The sequence below is a fragment of the Rhamphochromis sp. 'chilingali' genome (assembly GCF_963969265.1).
Source record: "Rhamphochromis sp. 'chilingali' genome assembly, chromosome: 16".
NCBI classification, from domain to species: Eukaryota; Metazoa; Chordata; class Actinopteri; order Cichliformes; family Cichlidae; genus Rhamphochromis; species Rhamphochromis sp. 'chilingali'.
In genome coordinates, this window is record NC_137943.1 from 13,303,218 (window position 1) to 13,326,618 (window position 23,401).

Genomic DNA, 23,401 nt, shown 5'->3' on the forward strand with positions numbered 1-23,401 from the left:
GCAAATATCGTCCATTAGTGTCACAAAACAATCACACAAGGAAGGATTTCTGAAAGCTCACTATCTTTTCTTCCTCCTCAACATTTAATTTAATACTGTAGAACAGAGCTGTAATATCTAATAAAATAACTACAATGTTCAGAAATTGTGTTTCAAACTGTCTATGTAATACATTTGACATTTAAAAACATAGAACAGTCCAACTATTAAGGCAGTTAATAATGTTATCATTTTTTATTGAGTTTCTACTTGATGTACAAAAAATATCACTGAACCAAAGCAGTATCTGAAATATACAAAGAGGGTTTTCATGGTTTCTGATTATAAGTTTTCATGTAGCATTTATACGTGGAAACTGATTTTCATTTGAAAGTTTGACGTTTTCTCTCTTCACACAGCAATAAGCTGGCTGCAAGAGATCACACTTCTTAAGTAGTGCGTTAACGGATCCCTCATGCCCCTCTAAAGCTAAGCTTCATTTATTTTCTTTTTAATTAGCTGAAAAATTAAATACAATTTGAAAGAGCAATTGAAGGACCAGGTATTACCACTTGTGAAGTGAAAGAAAAGCCACGTTAGTAACTAGTTCACTTTTGAGTAACAATCCAAAAATGGCCTTGTGAATTTAAATATATAAAGAGGAAGATGAGTATGTACGGGAGAGTATGACACCGATTATAAGTTGTTTATTACTGTGAGATGGACACCATGCTTTCCGATAATACACAAGGGCGTTTAAAGACATAGGTATAAACAACGGCAATATTTAAGACACTATGAACAAATTTTGTGAAAACTGTCACCCCTTTAACCTGAGTATTAGAAGGAACAGGTTCAGTAAATGTCTCTTGTTGACATGGTACTAGGGCTGGGCGATATTACCCAAAATTCATATCTCGATATTTTTTAGCTGGATGGCGATATAAGATATATATCTCGTTTTTTTTTTTTAAGCCATAAGTTAAGAACAAAAAGAGAGTTCTTAGTCACACTGTGTCCCAGATGTCAAATGGGCATTTTCTTTACATACAGCGTAGATGTACATGAAGAAATTACTCAAAAATAAATTATCAGCATTTATTAAATAATCATGGTCCATAAATAAAAGAAAACAATGTTGTTTTTGTGCATAACGAAAAGCTCACAATTGTGCAGTCAAAATGTAAACTAATAGACGCTGAGCGTAATAACAAAGAGACAGATTTCACAGCTGCACCACGTCTCTGAACAGGTGCCATTTGTGGTCCTTATACACACACAGTACGGTAATATTACGTTGAAGCACAGTACTATCACTCCGCGAGGCGGCTCCATCAAGCGGTGCAGCTCCGTAGCTTAGCAAAGTCATATTAAAACATTTTTTGACAGATTGCTGAGCGCTGTGTACCACATAAAATCGGTTCGCGGTCAGTAAGCACAACCAGAATTCATACATAAGGTGCACTGTCGATTTTTGAGAAAATGAAAGGATTTTAGGCCGTGCAGCCCCTCCTGGCTGCATGTCGTTAGCGCGGTTAGCTCGTTAGCGCGGTTAGCTCGCTAACACGTTGACGCCGTCCAGCCCCACGCACGGTAACTCGCTAGCGGAGATTTTCCTCTTTCATCTTGTCATTGCCTGCAGGTGAAGCTATGGGGGAGGGGGAGTTGTGTTCAGTGAAGGAGAGGCGAGGCCGAGTAACGTTGCGTAGAGACATAAGTGGACGAAAGAGAGGCAAACCTGCGGCTCCACAAGTATAATTATAACGTAACATAGACTATATCGATATAAACGATATTGTCACATCTTATATCTCGTATGAAAATATATTGATATTTTTAAAAAACTCGATATATCGCCCAGCCCTACATGGTACTCACAGAGAAAAAAAGCCTGATAATATTCAGTTAAATGACTATGATCAAGGTAATCACAGCTGTTTCCTTTCAATGCTCCACAACAACTCCCATGTCCAAATAGCCCATTAACTGCTTGAAATAAAATGGTGCCATTATCAGTGAAAGGAAGGATGCTCTGTATTTTCTTACTGTGTTTATGGACATAAAAGCAGTGGGGTGACAATGTTTTCCATTCAGCATCTGCTCAAATTAGGACTTGAAAGATGTTTCAGTTTTTACCATTCCTGAATTTGATCACCCTCTCGCACTGTTTTGCATTAGTGATATGTAGCTTGGGGTTTGAAGCCTTAACAGGGGTGAAGCACGATGAATAGCTAAACAGTTTTAAGGCACTTAAGGCAAATGTGCTTCATCTATTAAAAACTCTGATAAGCTTAGACCTTTTTATGTTCTTTGCTTGAAGAGAAGGCTATGGCTGACTTCCAATATTCCAAAGTGATAAACTAGACGTGTACAGGAATCTTGTGGGCATGATTAATTCATACATTTCAACACTGGGACTGAGGCTGAATAATCTTTTTAGCTTAGGAAGATTCCTGAGTCAAATGACCTGGAAGCATCTAAGTGGCAACTGTGATAAGAGCTGGTTGAATTATCTAAATGCAAAAAAAAAGCTATTTTGATGATTCCTATTTATTTGCTTTAGTGTCAGATACACTGAACCCATCTTTAAGAGGGGAAAGAGATAGATCCAAAGCCTAACATATTATGTTAATCTTAGGTCTCAATCACACAGGCATCAAGACTGGTTGGCAACCCCCTGACAACTTCTGGTCAGGATGGAAAAATATGTTTTCCGTGACCAGTTTGAGAGTGGTAGCTTGCTATGGCTGGGTAAAATTGTTGCAAAGTGGATGCTGCACTAAAAAGCTCTAGGTGATTGCTTTGGTCACAAGCTGTAACTTACATGAACAATACAGATTTTTCAGGAAACAAATTCAAACTAACCAGTCAGGAAAAGTTATCAAGACTAGTCAACTGCAAAGTAAAAGTTGTACCTTTTGAAACTTTAACTTTGAAGGTGAACCGTCTCAGCTTCCAATTTTGCACACTTTGTCACACTTGTCACATTTTGCAAGTAGTTAACAAGTTTTTCCTCAGTGAAAGCACGCAACCTCCTGCAACCACTTGCCAACTAGTTGGGATATACACGTTACCAAGGCGTCCATCACCAGTCTTTGCTTGATTGAGTAAGGCCTTTACTTTTCAGAATTGTCGACATAAGTGGACAGGAACGTGATGGACCAATATCAGTCTTATGACCTTTTCATTTCATTGTTGTGATTGTTAGAATGGATTTCTTTCTTTGTTTAAAATCTGCTGTTTTATTACACAATCACTTAGCCTCGTTTGCATTTTTTTTCTTCAACATTTCTTTGACCTCGCACAACTTTTATGATTGCGGGAACATGCTTGGAAAACACATAACAAGAATTGTTTTTAATACTCAACTACATCCCATTTTAGTTTAGATTGCAGTTTTTTTTAATTGGACTATAGCTAACCTATTCTTTTCATCTATGAGATTAAATATGCAACATTTTACCCTTAAAATCATACATTTACTGTAATGATGTAATGTTAACTCATTTACCCTTTAATGAAATTGAAGACAGCAGTGACGCCTGCTATGATGTATGGTTTGGAGACAGTTGCTCTGACAGAGAGATAGGAGGCGGAGCTTGGCTGACCAGGAGGGATAGGATTAGACATGAATATATCAGAGAGACAGCTCAGGTTGAGCATTTTGAAGACAAAGCTAGAGAAGCAATGCTCAAATGATTTGCACATGTGCAGAGGAGGGATAATGGATATATTGGACAGTGAGTGTTAAAGATGTAGCTTTCAGGCATCTGGGAAAGACCTCAGAGAAAGTTCATGGATGAACAAAGATGACTGATATTGGAGTTTTAAAAGTTACATATAATGTAAACCAGATCAGTTATTTTTTTAAAGATGTATTTAAGGATAAATCAGGAAATACAAGGCTATTACATGTAGAAGAAAGACATATATGCTTTAAACCAGATTGGTAATTTGAACTAATGGGATGGTAAAAGAACAAAACTGTTCTGGAGTCAGCTTAACCATCATAACATTGAATGGTTTTTAATGCAAAATTACAAGTCATGGACATAGATATAATTTTACTCATATTTATTCTAAAATATTACCTTTGTAGAGTCTAAATAATAAAGAAATAATTAATACATTCTTCGCAGATGTTGTTTCATAAGCCAAAAACTTCTTTTCTTCCAATAGCTTCTTGGTTTATTCAGGAAAAACAATATAAAGTCACTCAAAAAGCAGGCATATATTTGTGATCAAAACAAAGCCTGATAAAAAATGACTTACTCTACCTGCGGTCTTTCAATAAAATATGTAGGCTTCAGATTTATTGTTTTTATTTAATTTTTTATTGCTCCATTATGTTACTTTTTTCGGTGCCCAAGTTTTCAAGAATGTCTCACAAATACTGTCTGTTGTGCTGTTGGCCAACACAGGTGCAAAAGGGCAGATGTTGGTGGATTTTGTAAAATGGAAATTGCCATGATGAGCATATCCTTAAAGCAGATGGACATAGGGTGACATATAAGATTGGAGGAAGATGCACACAGGTGAACTATATCTTGTGCAGTAGGTGCAATCTGAAAGCAATACAAGACTGTAAAGTGGTGTCTGGGGAGAATATGGAAATCATCAAAAGGAAGCAAGTGAGGGTAGAAGCTAGGGCTAAATTGTGGGAGTTGAAGAAGGAAGAATGTCTCACAGACAGTTTAGACAGGTTCTGGGTGGTAGGGAAGTGTTACCAAATGACAGCTGAAGTCCTGAGCAATACCACCAAGAAAGTGGTAAATGCATCCTCAGATGGAGGAAAGAATACAAAGTGGCAAAGGAAAAGGCTTATAGTGAATAGAAAAGGATGTGCAGCAGGTTAGGATGATTAAGGACAGAGATGGAAATGTACTAACCAGTGAAGAGAGTTTGTTTTGAAGATGGAAGAAGGACTTTAAGGAGCTGAAGAGTGAAGAAAATGACAAGGAGGAAAGCGTGTAATGGTGTAAAGTTAGTGAATTAGGAAGTGCTATGTTATTTGTGGTTTCTTTCAACATAAAACCTTGTCTTTCAGTTACTTTGTAGACAATGGTTTTAGTTGACTTACATACACTTGACAAAATAATGTAGAAAGAGCCAAATGAAGAGCAGTGTAGGCACCAAGGCAGCGCAGGGCTGGTTCAAAGGTGCTGATTATGGTTGTTAAGTATAGAATCTAAGTCATCATTATCACAGAGCCTTAATTTTTCTGTTTATGTGTTTAGCTGTCCAAAGACAAGGAAAAAATATGAACATTTGGGAAGCCATCCATCCATCCATTCGCTTCCGCTTATCCTTTTCAGGGTCGCGGGGGACACTGGAGCCTATCCCAGCTGTCGTAGGGCGAGAGGCGGGGTACATACCACCCTGAGCACGCCCGACCTCGTCTGATCTCGGAAGCTAAGCAGGGCTGGGCTTGGTTAGTACTTGGATGGGAGACTGCCTGGGAATACCATTTGGGAAGCCAGTATTATCTAAAAAAGCAAAACAACACTGGCTTTCACTGTGTATTACTACTTCAAAGAGAGAAGTGCACATATAAACATTCTGCTAAAAAGCTGTCCAAGCGGAAGATGTGACGACATAAAAAAAATTCAATGTTGTTCTGCTTCGTTTCCCTCTAAGATTTTGCTGACAAAGCAACTCTACAGACAGGTAATCATATTCCAGAGCACCTGGAGGCACATAGCAGCACGCTGACACTCTAATACTTTTCAGTAATGTAAACTGTCAACTAAGTGATTATAGTAGATGATGACTTTGACAGTACCTCCCCGGTTGGACAAGTGGTTTAACACACATAGTCAACATGAAGTGGTAATTTCCATCTCTTATTTTAAGCCTTCTTGTGTTCTACGCCAGATCCATCTTCAGAAATAATTCATGAGTCAACAGTGAATAAAGTACTGCAGCATATTAATAGGTAGCTTACAGTGAAGGACACCTATACATATACAAGTTACTTGTAAAGAAGACTTTCACATAGTGTTTCATAATGACGTTCCTGGCTATGTCGCTGAGGGGAGTTACAAAGTCAAAAACTGAAGAGGCCAGATGTCAGATATGGATCAAACAATAACTGGTTTGCAGCCTGCATTGATTAGCCAGGTGCACTTTAAACAGACAACAATGAAGGCTAAAAAAAAATCTGTACCAAACATTACCAATTAGGACTGGGCGATATATCGAGTTTTAAAAAAATATCGATATATTTTTATACGAGATATAAGATGTGACAATATCGTTTATATCAACATAGCCTGTGTTAAGTCATAACTTTACTTGTGGAGCCGCAAGTTTGCCTCTCTTTCATCCACTTTTGTCTCTACGCAACGTTACTCTGCCTCGCCTCTCCTTCACTGAACAGAACTCCCCTTCCCCCGTCGCTTCACCTGCAGGCAATGACAAGATGGACACGGCAAATCTCCGTTAACGAGTTACCGCGGATCGCCCCGTGTGTGGGGCTGGACAGCGTCAACGTGTTAACGAGCTAACCGTGCTAACGAGCTAACCACGCTAACGCCATGCAGCCCACTGGGGCTGCACGGCCTAAAATCCTTTAATTTTCTCAAAAGTTGATAGCGCGCCTTATGTATGAATTCTGGTTGTGCTTGATGACCACGAACCGATTTCATGTGGTACACGGCGCTCAGCAATCTGTCAAAAAATGTTTTAGTACGACTTTGGCCGCTTGATGGATTGTCGGAGCATTACGGCTACAGAGGAGCCTCGCGGAGTGATACGTACTGTGCTTCAACGTAATATTACCGTATTGTGTGTGTACAGGGACCATAAATGGCACCTGTTAAGAGACACGGTTACTAAGCGGATTTCAAACTCCAGGCTGTCAGTCACGCAGTAGAACTTGGGAACAGAGCAGCTGTGAAATCTGTCTTTGTTATTATACTCAGCATCTTTTAGTTTACATTTTGACTGCACAATTGTGAGCTTTTTGTTATGCACAAAAACAACATTGTTTTCTTTTATTTATGGAACATTATTATTTAATAAATGCTCAGAATTTATTTTTGAGTAATTTTTTTATGTACATCTACGCTGTATGTTAATAAAAGTGCCTGTGTGACATCTGGGACACAGCTTTGACTAAGAACTCTCTTTTTGTTCTTACCTTATGGCTTAAAAAAATATCGAGATATGAATTTTGGGTCATATCACCCTCCCTATTACCAATGATAACTTAACTTACCGTGCTGTGCAAGAACATGTTGTCCATGTCTAAGTTTTTCCTTCACACAAAATGTCAACAAATCAGGTGCTGACTCCCTTGACTTTAATACCATTTTTATTAAAAATATCCTTGCACTGTATTTTTAGCTCTCCAGTCCATATTATAGTGATTTTTTTAACTTCTCTTCCATATTTCAAAACTATTATTAAAGCAATTTCCTGTCTTAGTGAAGGCTCAACTGCCTAAAACTGCCTTAAAACATGTCCAACTGGTGGTAGACGAACAGGTGTGGACATATTTTTGAGGCAAGCAAGACCTAACCTATATAATATTCATGGAGTGACAGCAGCAAGTGAGAATGACACTGGTTGTAGTCGCAGCCTCAGCAGACACACCACAGACTCGACCATTAATCATTCAGACTTCCCCGCCACCACACAATGCATTAGAGACTTGGTGTACAGGAAGCCAAGAAGAATACATAACATAGACTGTGTTTATGTATGAGTGAGTGTGTTTGTCTTTCTGCTCCAACAACACCCACAACTGTATGATGAACATGAAAAACTGCAAGCATGCAAACACAAACAAAAGTTACAAGCACGTGGCACTTCTTTCACAAGCTTAAAAACCACCACCGACTGGATTATACCCAAAACTGCCAACACTTAAACAAACAAGCATTACTGTTCATCGCTGCACGCCGGGCTGTTTTTAGAAGAAGCAAAAGGTGGCTGACTGGGATAAGTAAAGACTGAAACATAAAAGAGATGCAAATCTTCAAGGCTAGAAATTCAAATTACTTCAAATGCCACAGAAGAATTTAGCGATACGAGAAGTATCAAGATAGAAAGTCACCGAAAAAGAGCGAGACGCAGAGAGAGGGAGGGGAGAATGAAACGAGGGGAGGTGATTGCCAAACAGGTGCAGGCAGAATCTAACATTTAAAAGTATGTTTAAATTACTTCCTCCAGACAGGATTAGGGAGCTACTCAGCACAGAGTAGCTCAAAACATTCTGTCCATTTGTTAATCTAAAAGCAACACATGCACATCTGCTATGTGGTCCTGTAGAACAACTATAACAGCCCACGAAGCAGATGTGTGTGCGAGTCAAAGAGAATTAAAGAAAACAGAAAGTGAAAGAGAGAGAGAAAAGGCATCCAGGGGGCACGGCAGAAACACAACACAGGCTGATGCGACAAACTAGATCCTGGCTGGAAAAGACAGATGCTCAGAAATAGCGGCAGCCTCCACCTCGGGTGTGCCTGGCCCTGCCTGCTGTGACATTACCTGCCTACCAGCACATAATCATGATGAATCGCTCTGGGGCCTGGTACCAACCACAGACTGCTCACGCCGCCAAACAATGAGTGGCAATGGCAAACATGGCCACACCATGCAGCCTTACCCCCTTTATCTTCCTTCTCTTTCTGTCATGATTCTCGCATTTTTTTCATTCCTTTGCTTATCTCTGCCTCTCTCCTAACATCTCGCCTTTCATCTGTCCTTGCCTTCTGTATCCTCTCCGCACTGTCTCGTTTTTAGGCCTCCTCGTCTTTGTTGGTCTGATTCTTTTCCTTCTCTTTGGTATTTTCTGAGGCATCGCTGTCCTTCATTTCTTCTTTCAAAACACAGGGGGCAGACACCAAAGAAAGAAAGGAAGCCTGGAGATTCAATACACAGAAGGACAGTTGAGGTGACTTTTGCAAGCTTTGGACAGTTTAATAATAGTTTGTCTGTTGTTATTTGACAATTTCAGCAAGTCTGCTGTACATGTGGATTGACTGAGGACTGAAAGGACTATACGGCAAATGTCAGCAAGCAATGACAAAGAATGTTAAACATTATTTGTTCTCCTTTGGACATCTTCTAATAATATACAGTTCAATACTTTGCTTTCCAGTGGCAATCTGAACTGTAATTCTAAGCCGGGAAAGCCATATTTATGTGGAATTTTATTTAGTCTCCAATACTTTTTTCATGGCATTTGTTTTCATCACCCCTCAGCATAAAGTATGTGGGTAGTGAGGTTGATTCAGGAGGGATTTCGATATATTTGGAGTATTACACTTTCATAGTGTCATAAGTCAGAAGACCATGGAGGGCATTTTCAGAATTTAATACTAAGCCAAGTCATATTACTCTCAGCAGTTTGTTTTAATCTACCACAGGGATCAGGGTGGGAAAGAAAATATTGTTTATCATCACTTTTCTCCAAAAATCAATATCTGACAACAGGGATGAATTACATATTCTGCAATAACGAAGAGGGTAGCATCACCTCCTCCCCTTTTTTTTCTTAAATCATAGCATAGCTACAAAATTGACCTCATTTCTCAAAGACAGGAAAAAAAACAGCACGGGACTAAAATAAGACTCTGAATATAATGATACTAGTAAACAAGGTCTGTAAGAGCTGGTAAATCCAAGTCTGTGAATTTTTGTCAAGACTTTCCAAGCAATTACTAGTGTTCCCCCTTCCACACTGCTCCTCTAGGCTGCTGTCTAAATAAAGAAATGATGCCGGAGAGGCAAACATCACCTTGAGAAGTAAACACCGCAGATCTTTAATATTGTATGATGTTTCATCTTTGGCGCTACCAGTATGACTACTTTTCAATCTAAAAGGGACGACACACGTGACTTCCATCCAGCAGACTTTGGTTCAAGTCTCTCGGAGGACTATTTTTAAATGTAATCACCGATTGTTACATTTATTCACTAAAGATACTTAGTTATGAAAAGATTATGGTTTAGGTGAAAAAAGGACATGGACACAAACCTGTTCCAGTTGCTTAGTTTTAAAATGTATGCACCTGGAGGCTGTAATAAGGGTCTTGCACAAACAACCTGTTGAGTTTTCTTAACCAGAAGACAGTCTCAGGGTAAAGTACGAAGCACAAGGCAGACAAATAACTTTTTCAAGTCCAATTAAGGCAAAGAGCATTTACAGGCCTAGCTTGTAAGCATCGCTGCATTTACACTATTGATGGCATCTTAAAACCAAATTTTGACCAGGCAATTTGGATAAAGTATAACTGTTGAGTGGCCATGAAGAGGAGAAGAGGGGCGAAGAGAGTCCCAAATGAATGCACTGTGGTCAGTGCCCTCACTTTCACACACCTTACTTCTGGTTTTTCTATCGGTGACCTTTTGATCCCCCACAACTACCTCCTTATTTGCTTTAGAGAATCCCCAGTCTGCTCTCTCTAAATGTCTATTTTGGTCATATGTAATGAAGTGTTAGTACAGGTTCGAAACTGCAGCGACTTCAGCTTGGAAAATGATGCTGAAAACAACATAACAGACTTACAATTGGAACACTGATCATGGAAATGTGCACAGTCAACCTACTGCTTAGTAAATGTCCAACGTATTTCAATATGTTGCAATAAATTGTAAAATTAAAGTGTTGCTATAAAGTTTTTATTGGCTGAAGAGTTTCATTTTCTCAACCAATATTGCGTAGGAGAAAAGCTCGCTTCTGACTTTAGAGAAAGGTCAGTGATTAAGTCTCAGGAGTTTATTATCAAGTATGTCTTGATGCATGCTCAATAAGGAAATCCTAAAAAGTTTATTCTGTTCATCTGAACATAGTGTTTTCAGTGAAAAAAAAACGTTTCATCACTCATCCAAGTGACTTCTTCAATCTCAGCTAACTGCAGGTTTCCCGCACACCAAAGAGGTCAACGGCTTTAAGAATGTCCTTATTCTCAGATATTTTTCACACTATGACATTGTCTGCTTGCAAAGAAAACTGACTATAATTGCAGAGGAAAAGTGCTATAGATACTGTGTAGGGGTGAGAAATCCACACACAAAGCTTTGTCATTTTACTGCCAGTTCACTCGTGAGTTGATTATGTCAGGTAGACTATAGAAGACATTCTTTACTTTCATTGTGAATTCTTGCCTGGCTTTTTTCTTTGCAAGACAGTCATTTCTTCAGTTTGACTGGAGAAAAATATTTTTTTAACACGAACAAAGAATTATTTTGTTTCTTCGTGAAAACATAAAATAAATCTAAACATATGCTTTGTGATTTTATCAGAAAATTTCACAAATTGAGGCGGGAAGCGGAAAATAGTATAAATAGTACTTATACACTGACTGGATGCTTTACCAAGGTAGACTTTGGTACAAGGTTGGGCCTACTTTTGCCTACAGAACTGTCTTAATTCTTCATGGCATAGATTCAAAAAGATGCCGGATATATTCCTCACAGATTTTGGTCTATATTGACATGATAGCATGGCTGTAGATTTGACAGCTGTGCATCCAGGATGGGATGCAAATCTACATCCACATCTACTGGGTTGAGATGTGGTGACTGTGGTAGCCATTTGAGTACAGTTAGTTCATTGTCAGACTCTAACCCTATCATCAAAATCAAAGCAGAAATCAAGACTCTTTACCTCTTCTTAGCTGACTGAATGGCACCCTGTGTGATCTGGCCATTTGACAAAGCATTTTCACCCAGGATATTTTCTCTTTTTTAGTCTATCCTCTGTAAACCCTAGAGATGATTGTGTGGAAAAATCCCAGTAGATCAGCAGTTTCTGAAATATTCAGACAGCCCATCTGGCACCAACAACTGTACCATGTTCAATTTCGCTTAAATCACCTTTCTTCGTCATTGTGATGGTCAGTGTGAACTTCAGCAGGTCATCTTGTACATATGAACATGCCTAATTGCACTGAGTTGCTGCCATGTGATTAGCTGACTAAATATCTGCATTAACGAGCAGTTAAACAGGTATACCTCACAAAGTAGCCCGTGAGTAAATTGTTGCAACAACCTAAGCTTCACTTAGTAGCTTTAACAATATTACAAAAAGCACTAAACTCTAAAGGAGGAAGATTATAAATAACAAAATTATAACAGAACATGCTTTCGGCCAACACAGCACACCAGCACCTCACTGCGTTTCAATCAAAACAAATTAACAGCACATACACAAAGGCCTTACTATGTGTGAACTGCAAATAAGACCCTCTTACAATAAAATTATTGTTTCATTTTGTAAATTGATTCAAAATGATGACTTTTAAAAAGTTGGAAGCACACACACACACATAAAGCACCGTTATCAGAGTGTGCAAACACAATGCTGATTCTGCAGAGCAAATGGGATTTTTTGCTGACAGAGAACAAAGTTGTAATGGCAAAAGCTGTGAACCAAGAATAAAATGACAGCAGAAAATGCTAATGTAACAGAGTACGTAAAAATTAAAACTCGATGAGAAATGCTGCTGTGCTGACACAACAGTGGTGAGTGTCAAAATTCTGCTTATTCCATTGAGAGGGAGTTTCTGTTTGAATGTTAGGAGAGCTTGAAAGTGAACCAACAGCAGAATGAACAAATCAGAACAGCCTAATAAACTCTATGCCCACACTTCATCTTTCATGTGTATTAACAGAGGATACGTCATACTATTAAGTGAGTGATGAAATTAGGTAATTATGTATGTTCTTGTTAAACAGTAACTAGGAATTGTCAAAAACCCAAATATTTGTGCTTCTGATTAACCAAAACTAACATTAGTGGATAAATAGCCTCGAACCTATTAGCAGAATCAGAATCATTAATTTGTGTGTGTGTGTCCAGGTGCCAACACCAGGTGCCATTTTTTGTTTGTCAAACCCCAATAAGTGTTCATTTGGTTGGAGCAAAAGCATGCACCTAAAACAAGACACAGTCCCAACTCTCCTCTGTGCAGTCTTTTTGTCCTCTGGCACACAGAGAGTTTCCTGTGACCGGGTTTCCAGAGTCAATCAGCAAATACAGTAAACACAATAAAAGACAGCCCTGTTTACTTCGATTCAACCTGTAAAACTTTTATGTGTTCACTTGCACCTCCTCACTGTTAGCGCATTTTCTGTGTGTATTTGTGTTTGCACTGTGTGCCTGCTTGAACTTGCCAAGTCACCATAATGCAAGTACATACATATATCTATAATACACAAACACTGCATTACAAAGTGGGCTTTGCAATGCCTCAGAAACATAAACAATGGAACAAACACCACCTGTTCCCTGTAATAGGAATGATCATACTAAAGAGATGATGTGTAAGCTGCAGTCCACCTACCTCCACTACGTGACAATAATGAATACTGCCGGATGGCACATTCCTGCTGGTGTGTCTTAGTACATTAATTTACCGGGTTTGTCCAGACACACAGACAACTATTTGCGCTCATATTCACACCGACAGCCAATTTAGAAACACAAATTAACCTAACAGGCATGTCTTTGGACTGTGGGAAGAAGCCGGAGTCCCCGTAGAGAAACCACACAGGCGCAGGGAGAACATGCAAACTCCACACGGAAGAGTCCCAGTCGGCCTTATTAACTTTTATTAACTTGTTAAATGAAATAGAACGCAATACTAGTTTAACCATGAATTCTTTCATTACAGAGACAACACACGTGTTAGATAAAGATATGCATAATGACTCTAACCTTAGTAAATACACTCAACAAAAATATAAACGCAACACCTTTGTTACTGCTCCCATTCCCCATGGGATGGACGTAGAGACCTAAAATTCATTCCAGATACACAATATAACCATCCCTCCCAAACAGTGGTCACAAATCAGTCCAAATGTGTGGTAGTGGGCACATCTGCCATATTGAGATAATCCATCCCACCTCACAGGTGTGCCACATCAGGATGCTGATCTGACATCATGAGTAGTGCACAGGTGTACCTCAGACTGCCCACAACAAAAGGCCACCCTGGAATGTGCAGTTTTGTCTCACAGCAAAATGCCACAGATGCCACAAGCAATGAGGGAGCGTGCAATTGGCATGCTGACAGCAGGAATGTCAACCAGATCTGTCGCCCGTGCATTGAATGTTCATTTCTCAACCATAAGCCGTCTCCACAGGCGTTTCAGAGAATATGGCAGCACATCCAACCGGCCTCACAACCGCAGACCTCGTGTAACCACACCAGCCCAGGACCTTCACATCCAGCAGGTTCACCTCCAAGATCGTCTGAGACCAGCCACCCAGACAGCTGCTGGAACAATTGGTTTGCACAACCAAACAATTTCTGCAAAAATTGTCAGAAACTGTCTCAGGGACGCTCAACTGCATGCCCGTCGTCCTCATCAGGGTCTTGACCTGACTCCAGCTCGTCGCCGTAACAGACTTGTGTGGGCAAATGCTCACATTCGATGGCGTCTGGCACGTTGGAGAGGTGTGCGCTTCACGGATGAATCATGGTTCACATTGTTCAGGGCAGATGGCAGCTGAGAATGTCCCAGTTCTTGCATGGCCAGCATACTCACCGGACATGTCACCCATTGAGCATGTTCGGGATGTGCTTGACCGGCGTATACGACAGCGTGTACCAGTTCCCACGAATATCCAACAACCTCGCACAGCCATTGAAGTGGAGTGGACCAACATTCCACAATTGACAATCTGATAGACTCCATGCGACGATGTGTTGCACTGCATGAGGCAAATGGTGGTCACACCAGATACTGACCGGTTCTGGGTCCCCAGACCCCCAATAGCGCAAAAAACTGCACATTCCAGGGTGGCCTTTTGTTGTGGGCAGTCTGAGGTACACCTGTGCACTACTCATGATGTCAGATCAGCATCCTGATGTGGCACACCTGTGAGGTGGGATGGATTATCTCAATATGGCAGATGTGCCCACTACCACACATTTGGACTGATTTGTGACCACTGTTTGGGAGGGATGGTTATATTGTGTATCTGGAATGAATTTTAGGTCTCTACGTCCATCCCATGGGGAATGGGAGCAGTAACAAAGGTGTTGCGTTTATATTTTTGTTGAGTGTATATAAATGCTGAATGCTGTGCTGCTCTTTCCCACAATATTTCATTAACGTGGCTACGATTTAGAAAGGGTCTACCTTTGAGCTTTGTAGGCTTTGCTGCTTAAACACAATACAACTATTGTGTCAACACAACTACAGCTTCAGCTGAATCACGACTGTTCCTCTAACCTTTCAGACAAACTCAACATACTTTCTTTTTACAGACACTGGACTTTTGGTGTTGCATTAATCAACAAGATCAAAGCAACATTTTCAGGTAATCAGGAATCTTGTTTCTGTCCAAGTTACACTTTTATCATAAATACAGTCAAAAGCTTGATCACACTTAATCATTCATAAGAGTGAGTGTGTCCAACCTGTACATTATTAGACAACTGTGCTTTAAAACAAACACATGGTGTTCAATTAAACTGCATCTTCATCAAGTTAAACAGAAACAGTAACATCTCAATTTTAAATCTACTAGACGCAGCAGCTGATATAGTTACGCACACACCCAGAAACCATGGGCACTTTGGCTAATCACAGAGGAGCAAAGTAATAAAAACATTATTATTCAACATTAGATGAATAATTGTACAGAATTCATTTTTAAAACATTGATATTTCTCTGTTGTTTACCTCATGGACAGCCTATTTGTGTAGCACTCTAAGCCTTAAATTAAAGGGTTTGAACTAGGGATGCAACGATACCAATTTTTTCAAACCGATACCATACCGATACTTGGATCTGAGTACTTGCCGATACAGAGTACAAAAACCGATAGTTCTACCACACACAAATGCAATGAATTGAAAGACAGGTTTTATTTTATTCTCTGCCGATAATAAATAATATCTTAATAAAAATGACCACAAAAAAATTTCAAGTGAAAAATAAACACTTCTGTTAAATTATTGCAGAGTCTCCACATTGTAATTTAACAAAATATCACTGAACTATTGGCACTGTCTCAAGCTTTCGGAATAATAAATAAACACTTCTGTTTGGAAGAAAATAAATACAAATTAGGTTTGAGAATAAAATAAACTTTTAAATTGTTGCAGAGTGTCCATATTGTAAACAAACAAACAAAATAACGAAAGTATTTGGCATTGGCGAACGAACTCCCCATCTGCCCGTGGATCATCAGTCCACTGTGCCGTTAAACCAAGGACTGACATCGCGCACACACTGCTTGTCTTTACCTCTTTAGAAAGTTTTGGCACCATTATCTCCCTGATGTGTGGGCGGCTGGGAATTTCATATTGCAGCTCGAGTATGCTGAGAAGAATCCTATGTTTTCCACGACTGGCATTGGCTGGTCATCCAGAGCGATAAAATGAGTCAGAGCCTCTGTTATTTTAACTGCCCGTGGATTTTCTCTTGACATTTTTCATCGCTTTTCCAAAACCTGAGTTAAAGTTGGCTGTTCCAGTCCACACTGCTGACATTTTGTTTAGCCTAGCTACAGCAGCCTCCAGTTTCTCTTTTTTTATCTGGAGCTGCCAGTCTGACTCGTCTAACCCGTGCCTGTTTAGCGCGGGTTGTCCCCCTAGTGGCCAATCTAAAAAACTACAACAAAAATGACAAGCCACCCTCTGATTAATGAAATAAGTTAGTATCGGTTCATGGTATCGGTTAACTTTTACGAGTATGAGTACACACACATTTTACAGTATCGGCCCCGATACCCGATACCAGCATCAGTATCAGTGCATCCCTAGTTTGAACGTTTACTTGGTCTTCTTTGACCCGGGTTTGGGTCCTCAACTCTTTGAAGTGTAAATTTTAAAGGCAATTGTATTAAAGGGCACCTATCTCTGTTCAATAATATAAAAATGGCCCTTGATGTTTACTGCTGTGGTTATTTTTCTTTATACAACTTTGAAACTTGAGTGTGTTATTAGGCAGCTAAGTAAAAAAAATTTTGCCCAACAAGACTTTAATCAATGAAAAGAAGAAATCCTTTGATATTTCATCAAAGAGGTTATTGTTTTATGGGAGAAAATTAAAGTGGGAAAACTGCAAACTCTGTTGTTATACAAGAGAACATACACTCTCAAGTAACAAAACTAATCTACTTTTGATGTGCCTGTAAGAGAAATGTTCATTTTGTTTCATGCAACTTTAACATCGCAGTCTATTTGAGTTTATCTAAGCGCTGCAAAATCACAAGCTATTTCAGGGCACTTTACACAGTGAGGTCAAACCTTACAAATCCAAGCCCAAAACTCAAGAAGCACATCAAAATTTGTCTGCATCTCAGGCAGAGCTCTTGGTAAATAGCAAGTTGCTATAAAGGGATTCTGCATAAACAATCTATTATACACACACACACACACACTCACACAAAGAGACACACTGTACAAAAGTGATGCACGAACACACAAAATTGAACACAGCAATGTCACCTCAAAACACAGTTACATTTTATAACTACACCATCTAAATGATTTATAATGGCAGTGGAAGACAAGGCAAGCAAGGGGGATATGGAGAAGAAATGGAAGAGGACAAAAGAGGAGACAAGAAAGGCAGCGACAGAGGCAAAAACAACCTCTCTGTAGTGAGGTGAGGCCCCAGACTGGCAGCTTTACAAAGGAAGGAGAAAATGGAATTTGAAAGTGATCTGAAGTTGGGATATTTGTAATGACACACACACACACACACACACACACACACACACACACACACACACACACACACACATATACAAAGCTCACTCATAATGTGCTGCTAGTAGGAGAATATGTGGCAAAATCAATGATACAGATAGAGACAGGTGGGATGGTGGAAGACCGATAAAGAGAAACAGATAGCTCTTGTGACTGATGACTCATGAAAATTAAACCTTTCTTTTCAGCGACATGCTTTCATTTCCCCTCACCTCCTGTGATCCCTTTTTACTGAGTAGCAATCGTAGCTCCAGGTACACCTGGTGCATGCATCTGTGCGTGCATGCCGACGAAAGGTGTGAGCAAAAGCCCACAAACTCCCTCTCTCGCTCTTTCTTGTCTCTCCTTCTCTCTCGCACACACACAGAGTTGTGGTTTTTCTCAAGGTATTCTTTGTTTTCAAAGTGATTTGTTTTTCAATCACACATTCAGCTGCCTTGTACACAAAGTATTAGAAAACCTAAAAGAATTTCCCTTGGCATGGCTTCCCAGAGCACCTATGATGTTGAACTGTGCAGTCTCACTTTGAGCCCACCTCACCCATATCCCACAGTCATAACTCACAAAGGAAAATACAAGGATCTTTCACGGTCTCTACAAGAGGAAATCAGAAGCAATAAAAAAATCAAACATAAAGCCATTTCAAAGCATATAGCGATGCTTTGGATTGACTGTACAAGAGACCCACACAAGACAACTTGAAAGAGAGATGAAGGAGATGACTCAGTTGAGTTCGGGGTAACATGAAAAGAGCTTTGTGTGCGTGAGTGGGTATGCATGTGTGTGTTTCTTCGTGTATGTGTGTGTGTAGGGGGTTTATATTATATTTGGTTGGAACTGAACACACACCACAATGCTAACACATTTTTTTAGGTGTGCAAACACACTGCAGGCTAATAAGTTTGTATTGGAATAATAATTAAAACAGCACGCAGTGGTGCATGTCTTCATAACTTCAGGCTTTATTATGAGTCACAATAGACCACAGTCTATTGTTTAATAAGGGATTGCTAGGCCTGTGTACATAGAGACAATTGATAACGCTTTACTGACACCGGCTCATGGGACACAGCAAAGGCACGGCATTTCAGTTCAAGTTGTAAGCCGCTGTTCAACATTGCTCTATTTAAATGTTAACTGAGGACAAGCCATTTCAATACTGGTAGTTTTGCATGGCTGTCTAAGCACTAAAAACACAGCTTACTTGAACTCAAACTTTGTTTACTCTTTCTGCAAATACTTAGCCACGTTTCCCATGTTTCCTGAAAGGTAAGTACGAACAAATAAGCCATCAAAGCAACAGAATTACTCACTGAAACAATTGCACTTAAGCAATTAAATTGCTAAATTATAAATGCATCCATTTATTTAGTTATGAACAAAAAGAGTCAAGGATTTATAATCCTACACTCTGGCTGGAATATAAACACAATCACTGTCACAGTCAGCCGAGATGATAAAAGCATCACTTCGGTCTTACTCTGCTGGCAAGGACTGTTTCAAAGAAAACTGCCATGCAGACGTGACACATGAGCACAAACAGAACGAACCTAAAGTGTCACAGGATTCATAACTGCTGCTCGCAGCTTTCATTCTGGTTCACTGCGCTAATGTCCAAAAGATTAATGACCATCTGACTTGAGGTACACACATTGTGCTATTTTTGAAGAAGCAGCTTGAGTCTTTTAAGCATGAACTTCCCCTGTGTTTGGAATCATTTACCAGGAAATTCAAGTATTTTCTAATACATTTAATTTGTTATTGATTTCATCTTTACATCTGGGTTTTTCTGGGGGTACGGAGGATTAACAGTAAACAGTGAAAACGATCAATGTGGACACATCAAAGCAAATGATCGTGTTACCTTATTTGACATAAATTTGGATTTTATTGTTATTTTTCTGACCATTTGAGAAACGAAAATGCCTTTGGTGCTTGATGTAATTAAGTCCAAATTACTCAAACTGGTGCCTTTACTGAGGCCAACAAACAAATGAAGCCAATCTTGTGAAATGTGAGGTCCAAGTTGATTATATGTGTCATAAAGCCTCATATATTTCTTATTTCTAACATACGCTGAGAGGATAATGAAATAAAAATAAAAATGGATTATTGTTACAGTAGAAAATCCATCTGCACATTATTGTTCCTCTTTCATCTTTCACTCTGAGTCTCCTCTATAGCACCAGCTCAGTGGCTGCTAATTACTGTGTGTAAATAAAAAAATAAAGTGTTTGCTTCCTGTACTTTTTAAAGTACAGGAGTGTCTAGGTGTGTGAATGTGTGTGTCACTTCATTAGTAAAATAACAGGGGAAGAGTGCAGGAGGTTGTCTTTCAGAAGTCAGCATTGCATGCAATGTTTATCCTCCACATATTGAGCCGTGTTGACCAGAAAGCCCCACCGGGGCCATTGGACCAGCTGGTGTAATACTGGCATACACACAGTGCTAAACACCAGCACTTCTCTCCCCTCACACCCGGACAAACACACACTGTTATCGCCGTGCATACATCATCCAATGGCAGCCCCTCCATTTCCCTCCTCTCCTCCACCTTACGCCTCATCAGACATATTATAATTAGCTGTGCTGAGTAATTAACACCCAAATTAGGACATTATTTGCATATCTACCCTCATTTGCATATACTCTCTGCAGGAGTCAGACCGAGCATTCCTTCACACGTTGGTGCTCAGGACATTTTTAAGTCAATACCTAACCGTTACTGCGCACAGCAAACATATTGTACCTTCTCATTTAGAAAACATGATTGCAAAGCAGAGAGGTGAAAAGTTGAGGGGAAAATAAAAGAGCAGAAGTCAAATCTGTGCAAGCTACAGGAAAGAGAGCAAATATAAATGGGACCGAGGAGGTGGCCAGTAATAGAGGTAGCCGGGATAGAGTGAGAATGCGACACACGCCAAATGAGAAAAGGCAAAGTAAGACAGAAAGAAGACTGCCTCTTCATTTATACATCTCACTTGAGCCCATAAACCTTTGGAATTGAATCCTGGCTATGAAAGAGAGAGAAAGAGCGAGGGAGCAGCGCTACCTCTGGAAATCATAACGAAGGCTGCTCAAGCATGGAAAAAAGAAGCGAGGAGGAGAATGACGAAACACTTCTCTCTCTCTATGACATTTGCCCTCTGAATCGCATCAGCTCAGCGGAGCAGAAAAGCGAAGAGTGATACAGAGTCAAAGGAAGAAAGAGAGAGGCTGGCAGAGAAAACACAACCGGGAAGAAATAGGGGGAAATAAAGGGAATAGAGGGAATAGAATGGGCATGAATGACAGTAAAGAGGAAAAGAGCGACAGGATGGGCAGAGCACTTCCCGCTAGTCATTGTTTCACCAGTCGTTGCACAGAAGAGGAAAACCTGAGTTATGCTTCTGCGTTCCACATCGCTTTCACGATTTATGTTCTGGCGGGGATAATGCAGCTGGATGGCTCTGTTGAAAAGACACCCATAAATCTGGTCTTGTTTTCAATTTCTTCCTGCCGTTCTCTCCCTCTCTCTCTCTCCCAGCACCCTTCAGATTCTCTTGGCGCTCGTCTGCTCTGGTCTATTCTCCCCGACTTCTTATGTAAAGGTATTCAGCTGAAAGCCTTTGTTTCATGTATATAATGTGTTCTGCTGAGCTTGTGAAGCTTGTAAATACAAAGAAGCTGCACAGACGCACAAGAATGCAAAAGAAAAATCGCTCTTTGTCTGTTTAAACAACAAGCAAACATCCAACCAGCACTCTCAGGCCCTGATCTATTCTTTTTCAAAACGGTACTTCACAATACAACGCCTTGTCAAGTGTTAGGACATCGCATTGACATTTAGAGACCATTTTTAAAGGCATTTCAGATGTTGCATTAAATGTTTAGTAGACAATATTTGGCCTTCAGTTACTGTGCACTGCATTGAGGTCGGGCAATATTACTGTGATTGTCAAAGATTCATATTTTAATACCAAACATGTGCCGCTATAACTTATGATAACAGCGACTGGAGCAGGCAAGAAACTGAACTGAGAAAAATGCCAAGCCCCGGTGGGAATGTGGGACTCTTACAAGAGAAAAATGGGAATATTTTGCTAGAAGGTCTAATGATACAGATGAGTCAGCCAAAGAGCGGTATAGAGCAGTGCACAATAAAACTGAGATATGCTATACCTATATTAGCTAGCCAAAGGATGATATATTACTTTCTGGTTCTACACTTGAATAGCTTTTTTTTTTTTTTTTTTTTTTTTTTTTTATATAAATGCATGTTCTTTTATGTACATCATGGTTTCTTTGCTGGGACCAAAGTCAGATGATGAGCTGGAACTGTTACTGAAAGTATACGTAGAGGACAGATTTTCAGTGCTTGGAAAGAAAATATCATGACATTTTAAAGCTGTATGGGGAATATTATCCACTGCCAGAAAAAACATGGCAATGTGGAAAAAATACCCAGACAAAAAGAAAAAAAATACAGATATTTGCTTCATCTTTCAAAACCTCTTAGTTTCTGCAAATCCAGGCTAAAACCAAATCCGGGAGCGTTTTCTTTGTGTTGTGTCATAAGCATTTTCAAAACTTCCACCAGGTATAAACTTACACTATGTGCACAAAAACACTGGGCCACCTACACATTGCCCCTCCAGGAGTTTTTGTGCTGATATTAATGCCAGAGGAGGTTTGTAACTCTGTAGTTATTGAGTCAGCAGAGCGTTGGAGACTTTTACAGATTCTGCTCCTTAGCACTTGATGATCTTGCACTGTAACTTTCCATTGTTTGCCATTTCATTGCTGAGTTGCTGTTGAGTTTCTGTGGTTCCTAAACTTTGCAATAATACCACTAACAGCTGCTTGTGGAATATCTAGAGGGAAGAGATATCACAAACTAACTTGTTTTAACATTGGGCTCTTATCAAACTTAATGAGCTCTTTAGGACAACCCATTCTTTCACAATTTGATGAGAAATTTGATGTATGTGATTTTCCACACCTGCAGCAAAGGGACTGAAAACACCTGAATTCAAAGACTAAGAGCTTTTCTCCAAATAATGTAGCAAAAGCTACACGGGTTGATATTAAAATGTATTTGTATGGGCATTCCCTAAGATAAAATTTACTGATTATAGATTCTTGCTCGCACGAGTGTCTGTTCCATTGTCTACTTTGCATTGAAGATTTGTTGGCAGAAGTGTGCAATAAAGTGATATGAACTGCTGACACTTCACTTCCCAAAGGTTCAAGATTGTGTGACAACAACTCCTTTCAAACCTTTTACTTTTTTTCCTCACATGCATTTGTGAAATTATGGTGTTAAAGCATGAAAAAAAGAAAAGAGAGCTACGACCCAAGCATGCACTGCATAGTCACCACTGACTGACGGATTTACTATATACGTAGCAATCAAAGCCGAGTTCACACATTTTATACTCACCTTTGAAAACTTAATGAGTCTTTGAAGTCTCTACAGAAAACAGTCAATTCTCTCAACTTAATCTAAACCTAGTTAGCGTTCCCTCTGGCTCCAGGCCATATGGAGGTCTTTTATAAACAAGAAAAATAATGATAATGTTTGGTTGAGCGCAGACAGCCAGTCAGCCCAGCACTCTCACTCCAGAGACCCAATTAATACAACTGTAAACCAATGCTGCCCTTCATAGGCAACAACAGCCAGAACTGTGTGTGTGTGTGTGTGTGCGTGTGTGTGTGTGTGTGTGAGAGAGAGAGAGAGAGAGAGAGAGAGAGAGAG

The 23,401-nt window shown here is 39.7% G+C and overlaps 1 protein-coding gene across 1 annotated transcript in view; it reads right to left on the bottom strand.

Moving 5' to 3' along the window:
- Positions 1 to 23,401, bottom strand: part of LOC308383447 (calsyntenin-2-like) — a 167,682-nt gene that overhangs the window by 143,300 nt on the left and 981 nt on the right. The window lies entirely within an intron of this gene.